Source organism: Emydura macquarii, unplaced genomic scaffold (assembly GCF_026122565.2).
Source record: "Emydura macquarii macquarii isolate MOO-44397 ecotype Brisbane River unplaced genomic scaffold, CSIRO-AGI_Emac_v2 contig_366, whole genome shotgun sequence".
Taxonomy (NCBI): Eukaryota; Metazoa; Chordata; order Testudines; family Chelidae; genus Emydura; species Emydura macquarii.
In genome coordinates this window covers 682023-709199 of record NW_027130503.1, presented here as the reverse complement: position 1 = coordinate 709199, position 27177 = coordinate 682023, and positions in this window count along the sequence as shown.

Sequence of the window (27177 nt, the reverse complement as noted above, 5' to 3'; positions counted from 1 at the left end):
GAGATAGAACATGCTGCTTCTGTCTCTGGTGCCGGCTTTTACCTGTGCAAGCTTTTATCTTGCTCCGGAGAAACACTGACCTGGAACCGGGTGGGGGCGGAGAAGGAGACAGTTTGGCCTAGCCACCCCCCCCCCCTCAAAGGGAAGGTGGCAAGGGTTGATCTATGTTTCCATCCCCCATGTCATTCCGCTACATGTTTTGGGAACTGACTTTCCTTAGCAACTGCACACACAGGTGGGGGGAGGCCAGAGCAGGACCTGGAGGGGCTGCCGTGGTGCCTAGGATTGTGGTGGGGGTGCCACTGGGAACCACCGGGCCCCTCCCCTTCCAGCCTGGAGCCTGATATCCCCTCACTCACTGAGTCTCAGGAGCTCCCTGAGACAGTCCTGGCTGGCTAAGCCAGACCCTTCTGAAAGAGAAACCAAAACAGAAACAAGAAAGCAAAAAAAAGAAAAGGCAGGGAAGGAAAATAGCACACGAGGGAAGGGACGAGTGCAGGAACCAGATCACACATCCCAGGCGGTGTCCAGGATGCAAGCAGAGCCGGGGGAGGTGGCGATGTCATCTGGGTCCCTCTCTCTGGCCAGGTGTAGTTAGGACATTTCTCAGAATCACGAAGACAAAAGCCCAGTGGTGTCCTGCTGGAGTCCAGAGGCCCAAGAGACAGTGGGGTGATCTCCCTTCTTTCAGTCCAGCCAGCAAATCTGACCCTCTCTCCAAAGCCTATTTAAGGACGCCAGAAGTCAGCGATGGGTGCAGCGATTGTTCTGCTCACACAACTCTTGGTCCATTGATTTCCAATCCCACATTTCTCTTGTTTACCCAGCATGATCTCAACAGTCCTTGAGTTATACCAGGAGGCCTTTTTGTTTGAACTAAACTAGTCTCCTGTCTTCCTTTTGTGTCTATTCCAATCAAAATTTGCCATCGGATTAGAAGATTTTATAAATTTGTGTCTGGTTTCCAGCAGCTGAGCTCACATTTTTAGTAGCCTTAGCAGGCCCCAGTTATTACAACAGGTATTTTAGCCCCGAATACCTTTTCCTGTTCCCCAAATGTCTTATCTCCTTAGCCAGGTGCTCATGCACCTTGTTGATAAGCATGATACATTACATGCACAGAACCAGCGACAGACCGATTTACAGACGGGGGGAGTGAAAACCTACCTTGATGATTGAATATGAGTCCTAGTGCACCACTAGTCTCTGCAAAGGCTAGATAGCTGTAAATAAAGGAAGAAGGAAAAGAACAGAGAAGAAGACACAGCACCTGAGATGCATCTTAATTTTTCCTCTTGGCACACATGCGGATCAATTGCGTGTTGCTTCAAGATGTGTTTTATCCCTTTAGGCCATGTCTACATAAGCAGTAAGAGTGGGGTTTTTTTTCAATCAAGTCACCCCAGTCAAGTTGCAGTACTGACTTCAGTAGCACTACTGATCCCCCATCTCCCTCCCTTCAGCGCCCATCTAGACGCAATGTAAGACCTCTTTGATACTTGAGCTGGTTGTGATGTATCTGACACAGGTCATTTGTAGCCTGTGCGGGAGACTAGGCTAAAAAAAGGCCAGTACAAATCACCTATGAAGTGTTAAGCACATCCCAATGTCGTTTTCCATAGGCCCAGATGCTTCTGGGGCTGGAAAAGTTTTTGAGTCATCTTACTACATCTCCTTCCCCAACCCCAGGTCCTCTTTGCTAGATCCTGTTCCAAAGCCCACTGAATTCAGAGGGAGACTTCATTGAGCTTTGGACCAGGTTCCCAGGGCAGGACCAACCTCTGCACTAAATATGCCAAGGTCTATAGCTAGTCTTCTTTCGGCTGCCTCTCATGTCCTGTTAATTCAAAATAGAAAAATGTAGCATGGGTAATCGTGTTCTACGGAGCAGCTACTCATGACATAACCCCGACACTTTCCACTTGTATAGCACTTCCTATGAGAGGATCACAAAGACACTAATGAATTATGTCTCACAATGGAGACACAAAGAACTTAAGGTCCAGATTTGCAAAATCAGTGGCTGGAAAAATACGACTTAATAACTTGCACAAGGTCATGTTGCTGGTTAAGTCAGTGTCAGGGCTGAGAAGAAAAGTCACTTCTTCTGATGACCAATCCGGTTCTGAAACCTCAAGGCTGTCCTCCATAATTTAATCTCATTGCACCATAGGTGAACAGCCTCGCTAACACCAAACCCTGATGGGGGAATGGACTGGAGACATCTTCTGGTGACAGTGTCATTAATGATTTACTTGGGGTTGGTCCTGCTTGGAGCAGGGGGTAGGACTAGATACCTCCTGAGGTCCCTTCCAACCCTCATCTTCTATGATTCTGTGAATTCAGGGTGGACACTGACAGCAGGTTTAAAGCAGAATAAGAGATGCTATTTTTAGGTACAAAGCATGTTTTAACAAGATTCTTCAAGTACAAGGAGAATGACTGGGATGCTCTATCTTTACAAAGTCCAGGTGGCAAACTGGCTTGCTTTCCCTTCCCCTTCCCATAAGCGTATAGGCTTTGAACAGAACTGATCTTTTGCAGTGCCCCCTCATACAGCTCCATCACGAATGAGGAAGAGTCCATTGCAGCGCCACCAAAGAGATGGTAGAGAGAGGAGAGAATGACCCTCTCATCATCCCCAAGGGAAATCCCAAGGAGACATTGCCTCCTTGCAGCTTGAGAACCACTTGGATCTATTTCTAGCTAGTTCCCTGAGCTGGTCCCTCCTTCTCAGGGTGACTCTCTGTCTATACCTAGGCTAGAAACTGCACGAGAGCAGCTGCCCCCGCCCCCCCAAACACATACACACACTCACCTGAACTTTCCATTCCAGACAGCAACTCCTTGCATTATTTATAAGATGCAGCAATCAGTCCTAAATTACTCCTGGGATTGCCCAGTAAACAATGCGGCAAACTGTTTAAGCTGGGGCTGGGTGGGGGATGATGAGCAATTTGGAAATCAGGCAACCTCACCTCGTTTGCCCTCATGTTCATTTGGCCAATGAAAAATCAATTTAGCCTGTGTTTAGAGGAGAAAGATGTGCAAGAATCTAGACACTGGAGTGACAGGTGCATTAGAATTACCTGAGAGAGGGATTGAGAGAAAAGTAGCCGGCAGCCACTGACGGCTCAAATGGTCTCAAGTTAGCTGTGACATGCTCAAGTGCCTATTTATTTGCTCAGAGTAGAGTCTAGTGACCCTACAGAAGCATCAGCAGCATGTTGTCTTAGGCACTGTAGTGACATAGAGGCGAAGATTTTCATGAATAGGAGCCTAAACTCTTCAGGGCAAATTGCAGCTTTTGTTATATGCTTATGCTGCACCTAGTAGAGTGGGACCCTGACTGGGGTCCCTAGACACTGCCACATTACAGATAAACATTAAGGCACCTACTGCGTAGGGACTGTATTTTTGTTCTGTGTTTGTACAACACCTACACAATAGAGTCCCGGCCCATGACCATGGCTACGAGGCTCTACAACAACACAAATAATAATACATGTGGCCTGGTTTTCAAATGTATTAAGCAATAAATGTAGTAAGCAGCCGAATGAGGGAGCTAAGTATTATGACAGACGCTAGAAATTAGACTGAGCCAGTAGCAGTTTCGTCTAGTGGTTAGGGTTCAGCGTTCAGCACGTTAGGGACCCTAATGTTATCTGAGCTATTGACAATCCTTAACCAAGAATAGCAGCAATGTCCTTACTACCTAACAGATACAGTGCAAAACCAATCAAGTGCACCAACCAGTCCATTCCAGTGCCCTCTTACCCATCCACTAACTTGGCCCAACTTGTGCCGCAGAAGACTGGTTTAAAAAGGCACAAAACTCATCAGCACTGTACTTCCCTAAGGAAGTTAGTAAATTACCTAAGAAAGAAACTTGGAGCTGAAGAGAAGACTGTACAATCTAGGTAGTTCCACTTATATGACACGCATAAAAAATCTGCTCTATTATACAGCAGCTCCAACCCATTCTTAGTCATAGTTTTATTTACACTTACTTTCATAGAATCATAGAAGATGAGGGCTGGAAGGGACCTCAGGAGGTCATCTAGTCCAACCCCCTGCTCAAAACAGGACCAAGCCCAACTAAATCAGCCCAGCCAGGGCTTTGTCAAGCCACACCTTAAAAATCTCTAAGGATGGAGATTCCACCACCTCCCTAGGTAACCCATTCCAGTGCTTCACCACCCTCCTAGTGAAAAAGATTTTCCTAATAGCCAGCCTCGACCTTCCCCACTGCAACTTGAGACCATTGCTCCTTGCTCTGTCATCTGCCACCACTGAGAACATTCTAGCGCCATCCTCCCTGGAACCCCCTTTCAGGTAGTTGGAGGCCGCTATCAAATCCCCCCTCACTCTTCTCTTCTGCAGACTAAATAAAACCAGTTCCCTCAGCCTCTTTTCAAAAATCATGTGCTCCAGCCCCCTAATCATTTCCATTGCCTTCTGCTGGATTCTCTCCAATTAGTCCACATCCTTCCTGTGGTGGGGTGCCCAAAACTGGACATGGTACTCACCAGTGCTGAATAGAGGGGAATAATCACTTCCCTCGATCTTCATTACTATCTCTGTTGTTAAAACTTTGTTAGGATTTAAGACTGTTTTTTCAATGCCATTTTTATCACATCATCTGCAGTGCTCTTTGCAAGCAAATGTTTGGAGAATAATTTTCACCAGTGTAACCCAGCAACAAAATGCTAGAAGTCAAGATGGTGAATCTTATTAGATCCTGTAAGAAATGGTGGCGTAATAAAACAAAGAAGTTTTAAAAAAAAACCAAAAGTGAGAGTGGGGGGTTGTGGCTTTATTTTTTTATGAAGGGTTTTTGTGACTGGATCCCTGGAGTACAACCTGGAACTGTGGGACGTATGTATCCCCTTGCCTTAACTCTCCAGCCTGGGCTGTCTCTCGCAATGCTATGGCAGTGACAAAGAGCAAACCCTTCCAGCACTGTGATCACACAGCCATCAGCATGTGGAGACTCACACCATGCTAAATTGCATGGATGCTCCTTGAGACACTCATGAATCATACAGAGGCACCAGCCAATCACCCCAGCCCTGCACCCCAGAAATATACCGTCTAACACTGCTCAAGACTCCCTTGCACAGTGCAAGCTCATTAATTGGTTCACCACTTCTAAGGAAAGTGGATGTGTACCAGCCTTTGTAATGCAAGCTGAGAGTCCCCAAGCACTTCAACCAAAAATCCACTGTTTTAGGTAAAATATAAAACAGATTTATTAACAGAAAGATAGATTTTAAGCTATTATAAGTAGCAATTTTAAGTGATTATAAGTAGCAGGCATAGAGATCAAAGCTGGTTACGTAAGAAATAAAAATAAATGTGCAGTCTAAATTCTACAAATTAAGCAGGATTTGAATCAGGCAGTTTCTGCCCCCACTAGATGTTACAGACAGTTTACAGTTCGTAATACACAGTCTGGATTCCCTTCCCATCCTGGGACCAATCTTCCCAGTTCAAAGTCTTTGTTGTCCAGATGTTGAGATGGGGGAGGAGAGAAGCCAAGTGGTGATGTCACTGTCCCTCTTTTGGTCTTTCCTCCAGATGCTAGAAAGATCCTTGCTGTGTCACATATGTTAGGCTGCCTCCGTCATGTACGTGCCCCCTGAGAAGTCTCTGGGAAGGCAATTGGGAGAGTGGATTCCCCTTAATGGGTCATCAACACATGTCTGGCTAGTCCTGACATAAATCAGTCTCACTAGGTGCTCCTTTTCTTTCCAGTGAAGGGCTGGCTGTGGGTGCCTCCCAACCTCATCACTTACTTCAGTAACACACACATAGCAATACTTCATAACTTCAGAAACAATGGTAACACACATAATTCAACAAGGTTGTAATGGTCAACAGATCATGGCTTCTCAAATGATAACTTACAAGGCATACTTTGTACAAAACATATCATAATCATATCACAGTGGTGAATATGGGAGCTCTAGGGTGCTATTTTGAGGTACAGAGTGTCACACAAATTAAAGAAACTTGACACGTGTTTTATGACGCTACCGGTAATGCTACTATTGTTTTTAATAGACGGGGGAAAGATTAATTCACAAACAACAAAAGCAGCCTTAATAACGCTTTGCTAAACAGGCTACATGAGGCTGAGCTCTGCTCTTGTGCTGGCATGCCAGCAGTAATGGAGTTCTGAGCACACGCAGCACCAAATTCTGCGCTCACAGCTACGTAAATCTAGGGTAACCCCACATGGAGTGTGTCCTGTTCCTGAGAATTTAGAATGAGCAATGCCTTAAGACTGCATTAGATATCTTTTTTTAAATTTAAAAATTATTTGTGCTTAATCTTTAGCATTTAAATGGAGGAAGATTAGGGAAAGTGTGGGCCCCTTAGAGAATGAGGAAGGCAACCTAGTGACAGAGGATGTGGAGAAAGCTGAGGTACTCAATGCCTTTTTTGCCTCGGTCTTCACAGACGAGGTCAGCTCCCAGACTGCTTCACTGGGTGGCACAGAATGGGAAGGAGGCGAACATCCCGCAGTGCTGAAGGAACAGGTCCAAGACTATTTAGAAGGACTAGGTACCTCCTGAGGTCCCTTCCAACTCTAATATTCTATGATTCTATGATGCAATGAACAAAATGGCTGGGGTAGATTTCTGTTTTGGTTGCTGTTTGACTTACCAGTGCTTCAACACATCTACTTATAGTGGGATGGCTGTCATGTAAAAATAAGGAAGGACAAAGGGTTTGATTCTTCACCCCATTAGAATCATAGAATATTCGAGTTGGAAGGGACCTCAGGAGGTATCTAGTCCAACCCCCTGCTCACAAAGCAGGACTAACCTCCCAGCCAGGGCTTTGTCAAGCCGCATCTTAAAAACATCTAAAGATGGAGATTCCACCACCTCCCTAGGTAACCCATTCCAGTGTTTCATCACCCTCCTATAGAAAATTATTTTCCTAATATCCAACCTAGACCTCCCGCACAGCAACTTGAGACCATTGCTTCTTGTTCTGTCATCTGCCACCACTGAGAACAGCCTAGCTCCATCCTCCCTGGAACCCCCTTTCAGGTAGTTAAAGGCTGCTATCAAATCCCCCCTCATTTTTCTCTTCTGCAGACTTAACAAGCCTAGTTCCCTCAGCCTCTCCTCGTAAGTCTTGTGCTCCAGCCCCCTTATCATTTTCGTTGCCCTCCGCTGGACTCTCTCCAACTTGTCCACATCCTTTCTATAGTGTGGGGCCCAAAACTGGACACAATACTCCAAATGAATCCTCACCAGTGCCGAATAGAGGGGAATAATCGCTTCCCTCCATCTGTTGGCAATGCTCCTACTAATGCAGCCCAATATGCCATTAGTCTTCTTGGCAACCAGGGCACACTGCTGACTCATATCCAGCTTCTTATCCACTGTAACCCCCAGATCCTTTTCTGCAGAACTGCTGCCTAGCTCATCGGTCCCCAGTCTGTAGCAGTGCATGGGATTCTTCCGTCCTAAGTGCAGGACTCTGCACTTGTCCTTGCTGAACCTCATCAGATTTATTTTGGCCCAATCCTCCAATTTGTCTAGGTCACCCTGTATCCTATCCCTGCCTTCCAGGGTATCTACCACTCCCCCTAGTTTAGTGTCATCTGCAAACTTGCTGAAGGTGCAATCCACTCCATCCTCCAGATCATTAATGGAGATGTTGAACAAAACTGGCCCCAGGACCGATCGCTGGGACACTCCGCTTGTGACTAGCTGCCAGATAGACATGAAACCATTGATCACTATCCGTTGAGCCTGATGATCTAGCCAGCTCTCTATCCATTTTATAGTCCATTCATCCAACCCATACTTCTTTAATTTGCTGATAAGAATACTGTGGGAGACTGTATTAAAAGCTTTGCTAAAGTCAAGGTATATGTTTATGCTCCAGGTGCTACAGCGGCACAGCTACAGCACTGGCCCTGTAGTTCCATAGTGTAGATGCTTCCTATAGCAATGGAAGGTTTTCTCCATTGCTGTACTTAATCCACCTCTTTGAGAGGTATTAGCTAGGTCAGTGGAAGAATTCTTCCGTCAACGTAGTGGAGTCTACACTAGGGGTTAGGTTGGCTTACCTACATCGCCCGGGGTGTGAATTTTTCACACCCCTTGAGCAATGTAGCTAGGTCACATTAAATTTTAAGTGTAGCCCTTGCCATAGTGCAGTAAAACTGGTGTGGCTCCACTGAAATCAAAGGAGTTACTCCAGGTCCCTACCCAAGGCATTGCACCAGATCCAGTGGAGATAGAAATCAGGACCTCCAGTAACTTAACTAGTAGTAAACAAAAGTGGAAAGCTGACAGAATATTGTATAATGCAGCAAAACTTGCCAGTATCCCAAAAATGCAGGATCCATTTTTTTTCCCGCAAATATGTGTTTTTGCCTCCTGACCCTAGTGAGAAACTGAATTTTGGGGTGGTGTTTGCTGCATGTTTCAACGTGATCCTTACCGTCTCCCTACCCATCTCCCTGGGCAGGACGAGCAGGAAGGATATGATGTGATGTCATAAACGGGCAGGGTTCCAATAAGCTGTTCCACATCCAGTGCCCATTGAGCATGCTCAGAAGCAATCTCACCTTCCTTCCGCCTTCCAATAAAATGCTTATAACAATTTTATTTTTCTCCCCAACTCAAGGGATCCCTGTTGAGGAGGGTGAAGGAGTGAGAGCCCCAACAGCTGTTCCTGTTCTTATACCCTCCAGGAGAGAGCAGCAAAGAACTCAAATGGAACCCGCCCAACAATGGGAGGAAACACACAGGCACGTGCTATACCTTCCCAAAAAAGAGAGAGAAGGAAGTATCCATCTGTCTCCTGGGAAGGGAAGCCCTATGGGAAAGAAGGCCAGCATTTCCAGCTATTAGGCAATACATAGGGTTTGGATTCAAGGCGCTGAATGCCATCTGCTTAGTAGGATTCCCTTTCAAATATGGTTATCATCTGAATATGCTTATCAGCCTACTTATCCATCATTACTGGGTTGTAATCCCAGCTCAGCCACTGCCTGGCTGTACACCCTTGGGCAAATCATTTATTCTCCTTATTCCTCCTTTTCCCCATCTGTTCAATGCCCCTGATACAGGTTCACCTTGACTGTGTGCCCTTGAATGGTTGATATTCGCTGACTCAAGTGTGTTTCATCCAATAGCTTGGAGGTATGCAAATGAACTGAGGAGCAGACAGGAAGTGAGGGGAAGGGAGTGGCTGACCTTCCAATGTCCCAATCCCTTGTCTTGAGAATTCATAGGTCACCAACTGAAAGCAAAACTACCTTAGAAATCTGGGACGTGGTTTGGTAGTACCCAGCATTGTAACCTGACTTCACTGTGACGCAGGCTTGTCTGTGCCTGCTGTGGTGCAGCTCCCTGAAACAAACTGTCTGTTCCAAAACAGGCACTGCCTTCCAGTACAGGCAGTGACAGGCACACACCAATCACCGAATACTGGGAGTATTGCCTGCACTGTCCTGTCCCTTACCCACCAAACACTCAGAATTACCAGGCCTGCTGTTCCCAGAGGAATGGTACATGCCAGGTTGTAAGATTCACTCAGCGCCGTCACCTTGGTTAACACCACTGTGCAGAGCTACGTTTCTAGCAAAAAGTAGAATAAGTTTATTATCAAAGCACAGTGAGTCAAGTGATAGTGAATAAGAATGTATGGAAACAACGGGCTACATGTAAAACACAATCATAACACACTTTCTAGAACCTAACTTAACAAGTTACTTTTTTTGTCCAAAGAAGTATATCTCCCCCAAAGTTCTCTTCAGCGTTTTTCAAGCACACCTGGTTGAGATCCCTTTTTCATGAAGCAAAAGCGCTGTCCATTTTCCTCCTCAGTGGAGGACATCAGGTTGTCTTCTTTGCCTCCCAAAGATAATGGACAAAACCATTGATCTACCCCTTTTGAATAGCCCCCTCCCCCCCCCCCCTTCCCAAGCCGTTTTTTTCTTTCCGTTTAGTTTTTCTTTTTGAAATTCTTGCAATCTTTCACTTGCATTCAGTCCAGCCGGGTGATAGGGGACCCACTATGAAACATACAATACTCAGTTTATGTGTAAACAGCCAGACAGATATCATTTGATATCTCAAAGACTACCCGTTTTTCACCTTTGCTGGTGACTAGTTTCTAGATACACTGTAGAGCATATTTTCGGTATATATACATAACTCTCTACATAGTATATGTACATACATATGACAATGGAGCATATTTTCAGTATATATACATAACTCCATGCATAGCATATGTATATACATTTGACCATAATATTGATGGCCAGTGTAACACCAGCTTTTATTTGAGACTTCACATGACATTTTTTGGTGAACCAGAATATACATATCAGCATCAGGAGATTCCTGTAGTGCCTCCACACCCCTTGTCAGTTGGCATTAATTGGTTCTTGAGTCCCAAAATCTCAGTCCAACAGACCGATCAGCAGGGCAGTGCTTACCCACACCACAGGGATTTGTGAGTGTGAATTAACTGGTGTCTGTCAATCCTATGGGGATGTGCTATAGAAGAGGAAGCTATTTTTGGTATTAGCCGAAGGAACTCTTCAGAACCCAGCCTAGCCGGTGTGTTTTCAAGGACACATTCATCACTCCCTGCCAGCCCCATGCCCGACTGACAAAACCAAACACATCCAGAAAGCCCTGAATGCTTTATCACCATCAACCTCAGTCTCTTTGCCGCTTCTTGGGATTACAAAGGAGTAATCCACAGTGGTAGCATTGAAAAGCCATTCAGTGATACTGGAGCGTTCTCGTTCATTAATCACCATTGCACGCTAAGGAATTGTAAAGGGGTTGTCTTAAAGGGACATAGTCGAATTCTCGTGGTCCCAAAACTCTGCCTATATAATGGTATAATTAGGTGTGGAGTATGACAATCAAGGTTCAGACTGCCCTGTTCTCCTCTTGGGGTGCCTGGACCCTGATTGTCACACACCCCTTGTGAGTTTGATGCTTGTCTTTTGGCCATAACATAAACTTCTCCTTTCCAACTCTTTTGTGGATAGGGCATCGGCTACTTTATTCTCCAACTCCTCAATGTTTCATTACCTCTGACATGACCACCCCAAACCCATAGATTTAAGGGGCACCTTTCTCTGTCTTTTACATCCATCCTTCCCCCAGCAGTTGAGTCACACCCATGTTGCTCACCCAGGCCAGTAAAGGTTTCTGTCACTCCCTAAGGCATGGAACCAGATCTCTTACCACCCTCACTCTGCCCTGCTCCCAGCAGACTTCTAGCCCACAGCTACCTTTAGTTGCACCAGTGTCTCATGGCAACCAATGGCCAACAGATATTTCCTAGCTGCGCCAGTGACTCCCCATACCCAGCAGATTTGGGGCCACAGCACTGCCCAGCTGTGCCTCAGTTTCCCTGCTTTCCATGTTGTGCTGGCCCACAGCTTTCCTAGCTGTGCCAGCGTCTCACCATGCCCGGCAGTTTTGCCTGCCCAAAGCACTTACCTCGCTGTACCAGTGACCCACCATTCCCAGCAATGTCTTTTGTTCTCAGAGACGTGCTGGCCCGCAGCCTTTTACCTGGCTGTGCCAGGGTCCCACCGCTCCTAGACAGTCCTGGGCCAAAGCAGCTGTTAGTTGTGCCACGCCCCCGGTCAGCAAGCTTCTGGTTCTCTGGCTCTGCTTCTCCACGCTGACACCGGCCTCCAGTTCCATCCAGCTCTCCTCTGCCAGCAGCCTTTTCCACTCCAGCCTCCCCAGCTCCGGACCTCTCAGCATTGCCGCTACCTCTGCTGGATCATTTGGGAGAACCCGTCTGCTTGGGCTCCTGCATGCCCTGTTGGAGAAAAAGGGATGCCCCCAGCTCCCTGGTTTGGAGCAGGTGCCCCATCCTGCCTGCTGGCATGTGAGTGCTGCGTGGCCACTAGCTGCTGATGGACCTGACAGTGCACATGGCTCTGCTGACTGCTTCCGGGGGAGCTCAGCATCTGCTGCTTTGCTCCGCCTGCCTCCTCTGCTGCTCATTCATCTGTACCCTGCCCTTCACTCCATTTCCTATACCCAAAACCCACAGAAAATGACACCTGTCCCCTTTTCTGCCTCTTCCCGGCCTTCTCATCCTGAATCACTTAAAAGTCTAGTTTGCCACCGCTTAAAGCGTGACCCTGGCAGTTAGCCAGCACGCCGTGTGCACACCCTGTCAGCTGCGCTACTGTGACGCTCTCCTCGGGGAGCCCAGAGCCGTAAGCCACTGTCTTAGCTGGCTGCCTCAGCAACGGACCTCTCTGTTTGCCTCACCAAAAAATGCCTCAAGACTCTGCCAGTCTAAACCTTCTCTGGCAGGCAACCTTCAGTGACCCCCCGGAGCCATCTCTCTGCAATAGCCTGTCGTAGACTCATAGAATCACAGAAGATGAGGGTTGGAAGGGACCTCAGGAGGTCGTCTAGTCCAACCCCCTGCTCAAAGCAGGATCAACCCCAAATAAATCATCCCAGCCAGGGCTTTGTCGAGCCAGGCCTTACAAACCTCTAAGGATGGAGATTCCACCACCTCCCGAGGTAACCCATTCCAGTGCTTCACCAACCTCCTAGTGAAAAGCTTTTCCTAATATCCAACCTAGACCTCCCCCACTGCAACTTCAGACCGTTGCTCCTTGTTCTGTCATCTGCCACCACTGAGAACAGCCTAGCTCCATCCTCCCTGGAACCCCCTTTCAGGCAGTTAAAGGCTGCTATCAAATCCCTCCTCACTCTTCTCTTCTGCAGACTAAACAAGCCCAGTTCCCTCAGCCTCTCCTCATAAGTCACGTGCTCCAGCCCCCAAATCATTTTCGTTGCTCTCTGCTGGATTCTTTCCAATTTGTCCACATCCTTCCTGCAGTGGGTGGCCCAAAACTGGACACAATACTCCGAATGAGGCCTCCCCAGTGCCGAATAGAGGGGAATAATCACAGCCTGTCCCTCTCACTGGATACTCACAGAAAATAACCAAGTTTGTTGTCTCCGAAGAGACAGAATACACCCCAGTTTGTTGCTCACCCAACTTCGGTGCAATGCCACTGAGTTGGTTTACAGTAAAAATAAGCATACATTTATTGATAAAGAGCTGAGATCTAAGTGACATCCAATGTAAGGCCTCATGGGGCTAGGACTTAGGCCTCTAAAGCTACCGGGTGGTTAACATCTCCAGGCTCCCAGCCAGCAGCAGCTGAAGCCAGTCCCCATTGCACTTCCCACGACCCGCTGTGGACACAGGCCATGGGAAGTTCCGCCTCACGGGCCTGACAGGCGGCAGCTCCATCACTTCTGATTGGCTCCCTGCCCTATATAAACCAGAGGGGGATTCCAGGAAGCGTCTAGGAAACTGTGTGGATCTTCTGCAGCTGCCGCAACCGTGCCAGTTCTATGCACTTGAACTCCTGGCTTGACCTCGGCTTGTTTTGGAGTTCGTCTCCTGACTCGGACCCTGACACCTGACATGGACTCTGACCCTTGGGATCCACCCTGGCCTGGAATGAACGATGAACTCCGCAGTTACTCCTAGCGTCCGGTTTGCTTTGCCCTTGGCCCTGACTGCCCTTGCTGGGATCCTCACGCTAAGCAGAGACAATCGAAACAGAAAACGGTTATAAGCAAAACGAAATCAAACATGTTTTCCAGGGTCCAAGGCTTAACTTAAGCAAGTTACAATCTCTGCCTAAACAGCTTTCTCACTCATAGCACGCTACCAGCATCTCCAGCCCCCAAGGTTCACAGAGTCAGAGAGTGCTGTCGCCTCGGGGATGGGCCATTAATAGGTTCTCTCCCCTTGTTTTTATAGTCCAGTAAGCCTTTGAGACATAAGGCTCTGCAGCCCTGTAAAGCAGCAGGCAAAGGCTAAGCTGAGCTCATTGCTAGTATTAATGCCTGCTTCTGTGAAGCAGCGTTTCAGCAAGTCTGACCTAGCTCAGGGAAGGAAGCCCAGGGGGTAGTGACTAAATCTTGCATACTGGCCTTGGCAAGGTCTTAGTGAATGGCAGTGACTACAGGGCATTTGGAACTTGCATGATCTTGGATTGCAGGCTGCACACTTTGGGTTGATTGCAACCAAGAGGAGACGTCCCTGTTCAAGGGGATGACCCCGGGAGGGGCTGAGCATCCTCAACACCCACCAACCCCCAAGGCCAAGATGGCACCTGCATCAAACAAGATTCTCCAGGCAGCCTTACATGTGCTCCATACCCAACACTCTCTCAGCCCAACCAGAGAGAGCATCCATCCAATCTTATCGGTGTCCTGAAAATGCCAGCTGATTTGCTCTGATATTTACAACTCACTCAAATGCTAATACTCAGCAGTAACATTGCTGATGGTTTTCCTTTCACATCGGTATTATGCTTCAGTTGACTGGGGCCAAGGAGGTGTATTTCAGAGTGAGTAATTATCCCCGGGACTATGTACATGGTGAAAAATTAATGAAAGGAGCTACTTGTTCATTTCTTTGATCTGCTCACATGGAAAAAGCCCATCCATACTGATAAGGAACATACTTGGGTTTTTACAATATCTTTAATTCACTTTGTAAGGAGAAAAGCACGATTGGGTGCAGTTGGATTATACGTCCTGACTCACAGTGCTAATACTTTGTTTTTCTCTAGCCACCTCCATCCCCCCGAGAGATTTACAAACATTACCTAACAGAGCCTCACATCTGAGGTAGGTATTGCTCGCTCTGTTTTATAAATGAGTAAATCAAGGCCAAAAAAAGGGGAAAGAGCATGTTTAAAAAAAAACAAAAATCCCACAGATCAATCAGAGAACCCAGGAGGCCCTGGCTCCAACCACTAGACTAAATTCCATCTTTGGTTATGGGTGTTTTAAAAAGAATTCTTTGTTGTCTAACTTTGGTTTTGTTGCTAATTTTGTCGTGCACCAGATTAAAGCCGTGGCGTGCGAAGATGGCACACGTGCTGCAATCCTGTGTTTGATTTGTATCTGCGAGCTAAGAGAAAGTCTTGTTCACCCAGTTTCTCAGACTTGCCCTGGTCAGCAGCAAAGCTGAGGACGCCTGCCCAGATCTTCTGAACCTCACTCAAGCTTTCCCTGGCCAGCCATGCTGTCTCTCATCACCCATGGCGAGGCAGAACAAGGGGAATAATACCACCCACCTCGAAGGAGAGTTTGAGAGGATGGTCTCATTGTCCACCCACCGCCCCAAAAGCCACAATTGCTGCTCTCTGCTTCTGGCAATGCCCCATATTCCCGGGGTGACCTTAAAGGAACCTACTGAGACCTGATTTTAGGAGCTCCCATTCATTCTTTAACCTCCACTCTTCCTGGGCTTTTTGGAGGCTCAAGTCTTGGCCTGGTATTTTCCACTAGCAGGCCCTTAATCTTTTTGTGCTTTGGAAAGTGTTGTGATGCAAAGAGTGTTTTATATACACAATATAGCATGGTTCGCTCCCCCTGCCCACCCAATTTATTTACTGCAAACCTCACTTAGGCCTCTCCACCACAACATCAATGGAAGCTAGCCAGGGGTATCAATGGGAGAATAGGCCATGCAGAGCAGCTTGCAGCCCACTTGCCTCCTGGGGTGTGTTTGGGAGAGCAATGCCAGTGACAGATAGTTTCCTCCCCAGACCATACAACCCGAGTGGTAATATTGGCCACCATCCTTTCCTAACCCGGGTCTTTCTGAACTGACCAACAGGAGGAGACCTAATGGTGATGCCCTGAAAAGAGCCTCCCCTTATTGTTAGCAAGAGCCTGCAGCGAAAGGCTTTGTGCACAAGTTTTCCACCAGCTTCGGCGTGTGTCAGGAGAGGTCATGCCGCAAGTGCCAAGTCAGCGTGAGGCTCCAAGCCGGCTGGATGCATTGGAGAAAGCTGCTAGCTCTTCGCCTTAGTCATGCGTCTTGGTGTATTAAATCGAGGCTCCCAGGACCACAGCAGGAGCCCAGCTGGTCCCAGAGCCCTGTGCCAGGCTGCACTTTAGCTCCCTGCACTGAGGAAGGCGGTTCTGCTGTGGCAGAGAACCAGGAATACTCTGGGAATGTTACATACTGAGTAGAAACCTTTCTGCTGTGTGATAATGTTACGAGCAGGGCTGCTCCCCGAAGATCCCTGGGATGGGAATGAAAGAGAGACAAGATTTTCCCTCATTCACCCCTCTCACTCCCACAAGTATAGCCAAACCATTCAGCCCATTAACTACGCCACCTTGTGTGATGGATCCTCAGGGGCCTACTTAGCTTAGGTGGTGCTGACAACCAGCTCTCTAATCTCAGGCATGCCCCCAGGCAGAAAGGACCTTCATAAATCTCCCCCTGGGACTACCCACTGCGGCTGCAGGCTTTCATCTCGAATGCCCTCAGGCAAAATGGTGTGATGAGCATCAGCCTCATGGCATCCATCCAATGCAACTCCGTGGGGCGGCCAATGCAACCCCAGTCTCTTTCCTTGGTTTGGATTCTACTTCTCTCTCCAATTTTAATTAATTACTTTATCCTCGCACCTCTCAGCTCATGCCAAGTGAACGTGCCACTTCTTGGTAACCTCTAACCCTCATCCCAGGGATCATGAAGTTACTGAGATGGGCGCAAGGGTGCCCCTTTGCTGTTTTGTATCTACTAGCCAGTTCCTCAACCCCACCTTTCTTTCCCGGCTCTGGAAACAGCTGGTTTCGGGGCGTGTCATCCCACACAACATATTGCAGGGCTGCAGTTTGCACATGTGGCACTGTCGCTTTCCAAGGCCGATTCAGCTGACTGCATTAGAAGAATTTCAATTGTCCACTGCCCGGTGGTAAATAACTGGGAGAAAATGTATCTTCCATGCTTGCTGAGTTCTTGGCATGTGTACAAGGAGAGTCGCTGCTAGCGGCAGGATCGCTGCAACCACGCAACGCCCAGAAAGCTGGCGCCTATGACATGAGTTTGTTTGCAAGTGCCCTTTGTCGGGATTTGGGGGGGAAAAATAAGGACAGTCTGAAGCCTTTACCCAGGCCAAATTCCCATTAATTTCAACCCAGATCACTCCAGGTCCAGTCCAGGGTTGCAACCACAAGAAAATCTTTCTTCTTTTAAGGAGGAGAGCGAGAGATTCATCGGAAATCAGTTGTGCGCATGCTCTCGTAGGGAATTGCGAAGACTCATTATCAATCTTCACCTCTAAGTCCTCCGAGGGCTCTCCAAACTCTTTACAGACGTGGGGCCCAATTCTCCACCGTGTGGGCCTTTACACATGTGCCAAGCAAGCGCAGAACACGACCAGTTTGATCTGCACGGCCAAGCTCCAGGTACAAATAAAGGCCTTTCCCGCCACCCACTGAAGTGCAGCCGCAGGTAGGATGGGACATGACAGCTATTCAGAATCATGCAGGCTGTAAATTGGGGCTAGGCACATGAAATGACAGGAATCGACCTCGCCACCAACCTCTCTAGCAAAACAAAAGCGTTTGGGTTTAGAGAAGGCCAAAAACAAACCCAGCTGGAGATCATGGTTCAGTTTTGAGCAAGGGGCTCACACCCCACTCCAATAGTGGGGCAAAACCCAGTACCCCCAAACCATGGGATTCAGAGGTGGATTTTGACTGCTACATGTTGGGAGTGTCCAAAAATTAGAGAGGGATTTCAGGGTGGAAGACGGATGGCGCTCTATCTATCTATCTATCTATCTGTGCTTACTCATGGAGCTATTTGTGACGGGAACTAAATACACACGGTGGTCATCTTTTCCCCACACCCACTTCCATTTCCACCGCTTATGAATTGAAACGCCACGATAAAGTCACGGCAGGAGTCACAGCATTCTGTCCCCATTGATGGCTCGCTAGGGCACAAAACCATAAACACCAGAGCTTGCCCACACTGCCCCCCAGCACACCCACTTGGGGACATCACACACCCTTTCGACAGAGGATTTCTTCCTTTGGGGAATGGGATGGGTTCATCTGCCACCACATAGATGAAATGGAGAAAATACGATAAAATCCAAGCCAGGTTTTCACCCGGAACATCATCGTGGGCCGCAACCCAAACATTTGGGGATTGGAAAGAGTTCAGTCAGCATCCTTCCACCTGCCTCCTCTCATTTCACATGGGTTTGCCTTTCAGGTTTCCCCCTAAGATGGGAGGCAGCCGAGCCAGATCACAGCCAGAGAGGAATGGATAAATAGGACCCAAGGTACAGGAATAGCAAGGTTATAGTGGGACAAACCTCCTTATCCTTTGGAGCCATTATCTGGCCAGCCCCACACTGAAAAGGTCCCTCATTATTCCCCTGAATAAGAACTGACTCAGCAAACTTCCCAGCGGTCCTGCTCACTCTTCCTCCTTGGCCATTTCTGGGTCTGGGCTGGGTCCCCACTGCCTCCCGTCCAGTGGAGACCCCCCCACACTGTATTGTTCCAGCACTAGAGACTAAAACTCCTGTGGGTTTACAGAACAGACAGACATAGGATGGGCTGCAGCAGCAGGGCAAGCTTTCCTCCGCCTGCTCCCGACAATGGGTCTCCACCCCAGCAGGAGACACCAGCTTGAGATGGGAGGGTAGCCCAGGCTGGAGCCAATGGAGTTTTGTGATGTAGATACCGGTTATTGACCTGACTCTGAAACCCCCTCCAAATCTGAGGGAATGGCATTGTGACCTGACGTTTGGGGATCACAACGCCACTCAGGTTTGGCCTGGCCAGTGCAGGTGCCCCCTTTCCCCCTATCCCTCCAGTCCTGCAGCCTATGGTTCAAGGGGAAAGGTTTGACAGCCCATTTTGGTACGTTTGCTTCTAGAAGGTGAGGGTGTTAAACGCCTCATGGTCAGCTACAAACACAGAGGCTCCCTCAGAGGTCTGAGTGAGCACATTAATCCGTGGCGACAGAGTTTTCCCTGGGGGTCGGTCTGACACCGTGGAACAAACTCCCCTGGGAACCAAGGCCCCTGGGTTCAAGAGGCAAACGAGTGGAAGGGGCATGAGGAGAGAGAGGTGGTTTGCGTCAAGCCTGTCGCAGAGTGCGTTCGTCAGGTAGACAAGGGATTTTATCGCCCCCTTAGCCTAGGTAACTATGATGCACAGCTGCAAGTGACAGCATGTAAGTTAGGTGAGTTATATACATTTGCCGACCATCTTCGGTGCGTGCAGAAGGGGCCGGCCTGAGGCTTTAATTCAGGCCAGGCAGAGCTGAGGTTGTGCAAGTGGCAGGTTTTAATCATGGAGGGACGGGGAGTGTACCCTGAGAGAAATTGATTAGGACTTAAAAACGAGAGAGACACCTGCTCCTCCGGTGGCAGCTTGTGGGTGGAGGGACAGGACCCCTCCAGACGCAGAGGCGATACTAGATCATTTTAGCTTCTGCGCTGGTTATAAATCAAGATCTCCCACGCCAGCTTCCGCTGCCTTCTCGGGCCACGGTGATTAATTTCTCAGGCCCAGCCCATGCACGGCATGTTTGCCGGGTACTTTCGTGCCGCCTCGTCCCAAGGAAACAGTTTCCACTACATCAGTTAGTGGTTCAGCGAGCAAGGCAGCGTGGAAAGTGGGCTGAAAAAGGAGGCTGGGGGCAGCAGCATCTGGGGGTAGCAGCTTTTATAAGACAGTTCTTAAAGCGCACCCCTCAGCAACCCAGCTTGATTTACTTGCCAGGTCTGTGACCCCTGGCAACTTCCCCCCCACACCCACTGAAAGCACGGGAAAGAGGCACCATGCCAGGGGACTTGTAACCTGCAATTGATTCTGTTTCCAGGGGAAGATCCCTTTGACACGCTGGAGGTCGAATGAAATGCTGAGAGCCATAGGGAGTGAGTGTGCAAGGAGGCGGGGGGGATGGAAGAGTTAAGGGGGGGCAAGAGAAAAGGACTGGGCTATTACTCTGTGCTGGCCAAGCAGGGGGGCTTGGGCTGACATTTTGCTCCCCACGCCCCTGGGAGGCAGGGGAGAACTTTGATGGGGAACTGAAGCATGGGGCGAGTGATTTGCTTGAGGTCACACAAGATCTGTGGGGGAAGCCAGGCATTGAGCCAAGTTCTCTGGGTAGCCCCCTCACCACTGTGCCATCCTCATCACTTACTAGTTGCCTGTCTGGACTGTTTAGGACATCAGCTCTTTGGCCAGGGCCCGTCCCTTGCCCAGCACAATGGGTGATCCCTGACCGGGGATTTGACGTGCCCCCTTGACGATGACCTGTTCTGTTCATTCCCTCTGAAGCACTTGGCATTGGCCATTGTCAGAAGACAGGACACTGGGCTGGATGGACCATTGGTCTGACCTAGTATGGCTGTTCCTATGTTCTTACCTTAGTACAAAGCAATAATAGCGAGAGAGGAATGGGAAAAGCAATAGGAACACAAAAGCTGGAGCAAGGAAGGAGAACAAGAGATGATGATGTGAGAAAGCAAAAAGGAGGTAAGAAAGGAGGGAAAATGGAAGAGGGATATTATAAAGAGCCAGAGACACTGTGGAATCCAATGGGGACTTCATTACTGCTAATTGATACAACACGGAAAGCACCCAGACAGCCATGGTGATCCGTGGCAGTACAAGACAGTAGGCGAGAGGAAAGCGACCAGAAGAATAAGAGAGTGAGAAAGAAGAATTTAAAGCAGGTGCGAGTTCAAAATAATCAAAAATAAATAAAGCTGAAAAAAATGACTTTCATTTTCACTCCCGAGTGTTCTAAGGCGAGCGGAGACTTTAATTTGCCTCCTTCTCATAGAATAACCCCTCCTGATTCATTCAGCTCAGCGCATCTACCTGGCTCGCTAACCTATAGTATCAATTTATATGCTAATGGCCTTCGTTTGTAAATCAAGGCAGCCCTTGCCAATTCCTCCCTTCCACCCACCCTGCCCCCTCCCCCCCTCAAAAAAAAAATTCACTCGGAGCAAAATGCAGCTCATCTCTGAAGACAGTGCTGGGGATAACGGACTCTGAAATAGAAAAAAGCTTCAAATCCTAAATAATTGGATCGTTGATGGAGTTCATCCCTGCAGATTAGGTTGCTGTTTCATCTCAGCCCCTCACCTGCATGGCAGGAGCCTTTTTAAAGAGTTTTATAATTACTCAGGCTTGGGAAGGGAAAAAAAAAGTCCACCCCACAAGCTAGCTCTCCCTCACTTTCTTTTTTCCGGCTCAGAGCTCTCGCCTGGCAGGGCAAGGTGGCTGCGGGAACTGGAGACAGGTCCCATTTCTGTCTAGGTCATTGGCTCGCTCTTGGGACAGGATGGAACTACAGAAAGTTCTCAGTCACTGGCTTAGGTAGAATGAGTTGGTCGGCATCCGTCCGGTTCCTGGTAAGCCGGTACCTGGGCATCGCGGCGCCAAATGGGAATTGTACAAAGCCATGGCTCTCAGCTGTGAAAGCATCCATCTATGAGAACATGGTAGCTAAAACCGTGCGGCAGTCTAAAGCAAAGCACGCTGAGGTTATTTTACGGCGTCACCTGGATACCAGAAACTAAGACCTGCAAGGACTAGACAGCAAATCCCATTTTTTTTTAGCAACAGGAGAAAGACATACAAAGCAATCACACACCAAACATACCTCCAAACTGTGGTCTTCCACTTAGGGTGACCAGACATCCTGAGATTATCGGGACCGTCCCAATATTAGGGGCTTTGGCTTATATATGCAACTCCCCTCCCCCCGCCCGGAAAAAAAAAAGTGTCCCTGTTTTCCACACTTGCTGTTTAGTCACCTACTTCCACTGCCTGTAGGCTTTGCTTTCACCACACCGCTTTCTCACTGCCGACTCTCTTACGTTACAGCTTGAAGAGGGTCCGCAGCCTGCCTTGCTTTTACAGGGATAGCAGCATCCCATCACCAAATCTATACACCTGACCACAGCCCATTCAAATCAATGGAGGTCTTTCCATTGCCTTCAGTGGGTTTTGGGTCCAGTCCTATGTACTGTACTCACTCGCTGTAGAAGCAGGAATGACCAGGTGAAACTCTGAATGAAGAAAAAAGGATCTGAGTGATGGATGGATGAAAAAAACTCAAACCAAACACCGGGCTCCAGTCACATCCTCGTAGAGCAACGGGCGAGGAGGGCTGGGTACACACGGGGAAGTGCTTTGAATTGCAGAGTGGAGCTACATTACTGCGGAATAGATTGCAAACACGGTGTGCTTGGCCTTGCATCGCCCTGATGTTGCCACTTAAAGACTGGCCAGCGCTCCCCTTCCTGCTCTTTGCATTCTGAGAGTGCTGCTTTCTCCGTGAGGGCCGGTAACCATAGATGGAGAATGGGGCAGAGCAGGGTCCCATTGGAGGCTCAGATGTTTTGGATGCACTCAAGTGCTGTGGGGTGGGCCGGTCCCTCCGATGGGAAGCTGTTACCACCGTCTTCCTTCCACCATCACGTTCGCTAGTGTTGTTTTCTGCTGAGGGGATGGTTACACCCTCTGTGACGCCCACACAGCCGGGAGTTTTATCACACTCGAGACTTTGCCGGGTGATGGGCTCAGGCGTGGGAGGTCAAGTGGAAGGCTGCAGACTATGTCTCAGGGGTCAGCGAAAGGTTGTCGTTACCATAGAACAGTGATTTTTCAACCTGTGGGTCATGGACCCCTCTGGGCGTCCGCAAACTCTGTCTAAGATTTCCAGAGGAGTCCGCAGCACCATGGGAATTTTTTTGGGGTCCGCAAATGAAAAAAGGATGCAAACCACTGCTCTAGCACCTAGGGCCCACAGCTAGGACCAGGCCCCACCATGCTAGGTGCGGTACAGCCTCCAAGGAAGAGCCAGTCCATGCCTTAAGGAGAGCACAATGTCAGTTGACATGCCAGACAAAGGCAGAATCCATAGCCCCATTTCACCAATGGGGAAGCTGAGGCTGTCCATGGAGCTATGCTGCTTTACACCAGCTCAGGATTTGGCCCCTAAGCTGCAGCTGAGAAGCGCGTGAGAGGAGTGAGCAGTTTCCCTCACCAGCGACAGCTTCCCAGGCAGGTGGCAGCATCTCAATGCTGCATGGGCACTGCAGCTACAGCCGACTGGACAGGGAAAAGCCAGGCCAGCCTGCTACGAGCTAACAGCCATTCCCACCGGGCCGCTACTCAGCAGTGGGCCCTGGCTGGCAGAATGCAGGGAGTCCGAGGACCTCGGGTAAGATGTACCCCTCTGCAGAGGGCAGGAGCGAAAATGAGGCCACACTTAGCTCCCGGGCGCTTGGGCCGTGTCTTAGAGACTAAGCTACCCTTCCCAGAGATAGTCAGGAGAGAGTCCAGTGGAGGGCAACAAAAATGATTAGGGGGCTGGAGCACAGGACTTATGAGGAGAGGCTGAGGGAACTGGGCTTGTTTAGTCTGCAAAAGAGAAGAATGGGGGGGATTTGATAGCAGCCTTTAATTACCTGAAAGGGGGTTCCAGGGAGGATGGAGCTAGGCTGTTCTCAGTGGTGGCAGATGACAGAACAAGGAGCAATGGTCTCAAGTTGCAGTGGGGAAGGTCTAGGTTGGATATTAGGAAAAACTTTGTCACTCAGAGGCTGGTGAAGCACTGGAATGGGTTACCTAGGGAGGTGGTGGAATCTCCATCCTTAGAAGTTTGTAAGGCCTGGCTTGACAAAGCCCTGGCTGGGATGATATAGCTGAGGTTAGTCCTGTGTTGAGCAGGCGGTTGGCCTAGATGACCTCTGAGGTCCCTTCCAACCCTCATCTTCTATGATCACCCCTGAAGGGGCCAGCTGTGATCGACTCTAGAACTTCTGCTGGCCGAGTCAAAGGCCATAGCTTGCTTAGGGCCATGGTTGTAGCAGACTCCTAAACGTCTATGTGAAGCCTCGTCAGCAGAAGGGGACGGAGATGTACTCTGCGTAAAGGTGGCCCGCACTCGCGTCACCGCTGCCTGGGCTGCTCCTGATCGATAGATACAGGACATCCGTGTCTCCAGGGCTATCAGCCTTTCACCAACACCCAAATGCACTTACATAGGAGCTGGCCCAGCTAGTGCCCCCCTGCACTCCCAACTGAAGAGCTGGTGAAGGAAGGCAATGGCGGCAAGGTGATGGGACTGAAAGGCAGTGTTGACTAATGAATAGGGAACTAGCCGAGGGGACAGGAGACCTGGGTGCTCTTCCCAGAGCTGATCTAGTGGGGGCAAGTCACGTCACTTGTGTTCCCTCTGCCCATCCTGCGTCTTTTTCAAGGGGTAAGTCCATCGGGGAAGAGTCTGCTCTGTACTACACGCACACACATCTCCTAGCACGAGGGAACCCTGATGCTGGTGCGGGCCTCTGGGCCCTATTAACAATGGTTCATAACATCAACAAATGACAAGCAGCTGCCAATTACATGTGTTCTGTGGACAACGACTGATCAAAGCCAATGCGCTTGAATGAGCCATTCAACGGCAGCTGCTCTGATGGGCCATTCCTAGCAGAAACTCTCAGCCCACCCAGGCCCAGAGATGGCGATTGACCTTTGAATTCAATTAGTTTCCACTGTCCTCCGCCTTTCTCTTCTCTACCGCCCTCGTTCCTGCATCCGCCTCCTCGCTGTGGTCCTTCCACCGCCCTTTTCCTTCCAGTCGCTCTCTTCATTTGCATTGCTATCTTGGGCCGTTGTTTCCTCGTCAGGAAGCTGGCTGGTCTCAAGGGCGCTGCGCAGGGCTGGTTTTAATTTACAATTGCTATTGCTTTGAAGCTGACGTTTTTCCATTACAGAGAAAATGCCTCCGTCCTGCTGCGTCTCACACCGAGACATGAGGCCAGGCATTGCGAACACCGCCCTCTTTGCCGCTCTGTTAATTTGACCTTGGTGCTGGCTAGGAGAATGCCGACGCAAACTCCTGGCATTGCAGGAAGAGGGGGGGGTTGGGTCTAGAGTTAGATCTAGCCCCCCCAGCCGCCTGCTACGGCAGTCTCATAGCTTCTGTGGGCTTGAATGACAATCACAAACGTCCATAATTGCCAGATACAGAATCCAGCACAAATTCCCATGGCCCTTGTGAAGCTAAGCACAACAGCATTTGTCCTGTAAAGAACAACAGTATCTATAAAATGTGGCCTGCCTGGCAAGATGTTTCTCTTTACAGTACTTAGGGTATTTTTCCTTGGTGTGTTGTTGTTTGCATTATGGGCCTAACCACAAGCAGGGCGTGGTGCGCCAGGCACTACACAAATGCTTAGCAAGAGGCTGTCCTTCACTTGAGGATACAATCTCGATAGACCGGGCGAATGGCAGATGGAAGAATGGGCGCATCAGACCCATTTTACAGAGGGGAGAACTGAGGCCTAGTGAGGATAAGGGCTAGACCCACAAAGGCACCAAATTTCCCCTCTAGGTACCTAAGACCAGAATTTGACTCCTCAGACTCCCCTGCGCTGCCTTCCAGCCCTACAGCTGCCCCTGTTTCTGCAGAGAAAGCCCCCTCGTTTCTGCCAGGGGGCCTATGCACAGCTGCCTCCCTATGTCCTAATGCTACCAAGCCCCGGTGGGATTCATAACCTCAGCATTCCCCTACAGTGGTGGAGTGTGTTCAGGGGCTGTTGGATCAGCCCCTCCAAAATCACAGCTTCCAGAAAAGAAGAGCAGGGATTGGAACCTGCCACTTCTGCATCAGAAGGGAAAGCCTGAACCACCAGACCAGAGAGTGTCATTCTTATGATCATTCCCTTCCCCCTGTGAATATGTAAATATGTCCTAGCAATGAGAAATACTTCAGCACACGTGAGCAAGCAAAGCCTTTGCCTCTACAAATACCCCATTCTCCCGGGAAGTGGGGGAGCCTAGATTCAAGGGGGTGCTTTGAATGAGGCAGATTAGAGAACTGAACGCTCATTTCCTAAATACTGGCTAACTGCTCCAGCCACTAGGCTAGAGATGGGATGCTACTACTGTCCTTTTTAATTTGCAAGAACGGGCTGACCCCGCCTGTGGTGGGAGACCAGAAAGGTGGCTCCCCAGTGCAGGTTTTTACTGGGGGACTTTTCCTTGAATTTTAGTGAATTATAGAAGATCAGGGGGTCACCTTGTCCAATCCCCTGCTCAAAGCAGGACTGACCCCAACTAAATCATCCCAGCCAGGGCTTTGTCAAGCTGCACCTTAAAAACCTCCAAGGATGGAGATTCCACCACCTCCCTAGGTAACCCATTCCAGTGCTTCACCACCCTCCTAGAGACAAAGTTTTTCCTAATATCCAACCTAGACCTCCCCCACTGCAACTTGAGACCATTGCTCCTTGTTCTATCATCTGCCACCACTGAGAACAGCCTAGCTCCGTCCTCCCTGGGATGGCGACACTTATTTATACACATCAAGCCAGCCCATTCAACTGTTCTCTCGTGCTCCGTATGTATGAATATGTAAGTATTTCACACAAATGGGAAATACTTCAGCACAAGCAAAGCCTTTGCCCCTACAAATACCCCAGTCTCCTGGGAAATGGGAGGCCTAGATTCAATGGGCTGCTCTGAATCAGGCAGGTTAAAGAACTGAACTCTGATTTCCTAGATACCGGGCAACTGCTCTAGCTACTATGCTATGGGTGGGATTCTGCTACTACTGCCCTACTGATTAGGCATTTCCTGTTGGCTAACTCAGGCAGCTTCCCACTTAGCATGCCAGCTTCTCTCAGTCCCATTCTTGGACACCTGACTTTCCCCATGCGTTGGAGAAGGCGCCTGGGCATCTAACTCGGGGCCACCGATTCTCCTAGGTGGCACAGCTCGTTAGGCATTGCAGCACTGATCCAAGTCTCATTTGTGGATCTAGCCTTAAGGGACCTGTCCATGGTCACCCACAGGACCGCCGTGAGAGAGCTGGGAACTGAATCTGGAGCTCCTGAGTCTCTGACCAGTGCCTTAGCCCTGAGGCCATCCTCCCACAAAGGGAGCTAGTTTTACGGCAGTGTTATTACCACGATCAGACATGAACCCAAGGTCTTGTTTTCTCTCCCTGCCTGTCTCTGTGAATGATCTCTGTAATTACAATGCTACTCACACTGGCTGTGCGCTCAGAGCAAGCTGCTGAGTGCTAACAGGTCTTTACTACACCTGCACTGGAATGTAAAATGCAATCTCAGCTGAAGGTATGGCCACGCACTCGCTAATTACCTGATGCTGAGCTCTGCCAAAAGAAAACAAAACACCAGCTAGCCAGCCCCATCTGCGGCAGGGGGCAGCTCCATCAGCTAAGAAAGTCAACCCCCTTTTTTTTTTTCTATGTATTTGGTTCTCTCAGTGCATCCTGCTGCAATTCTAG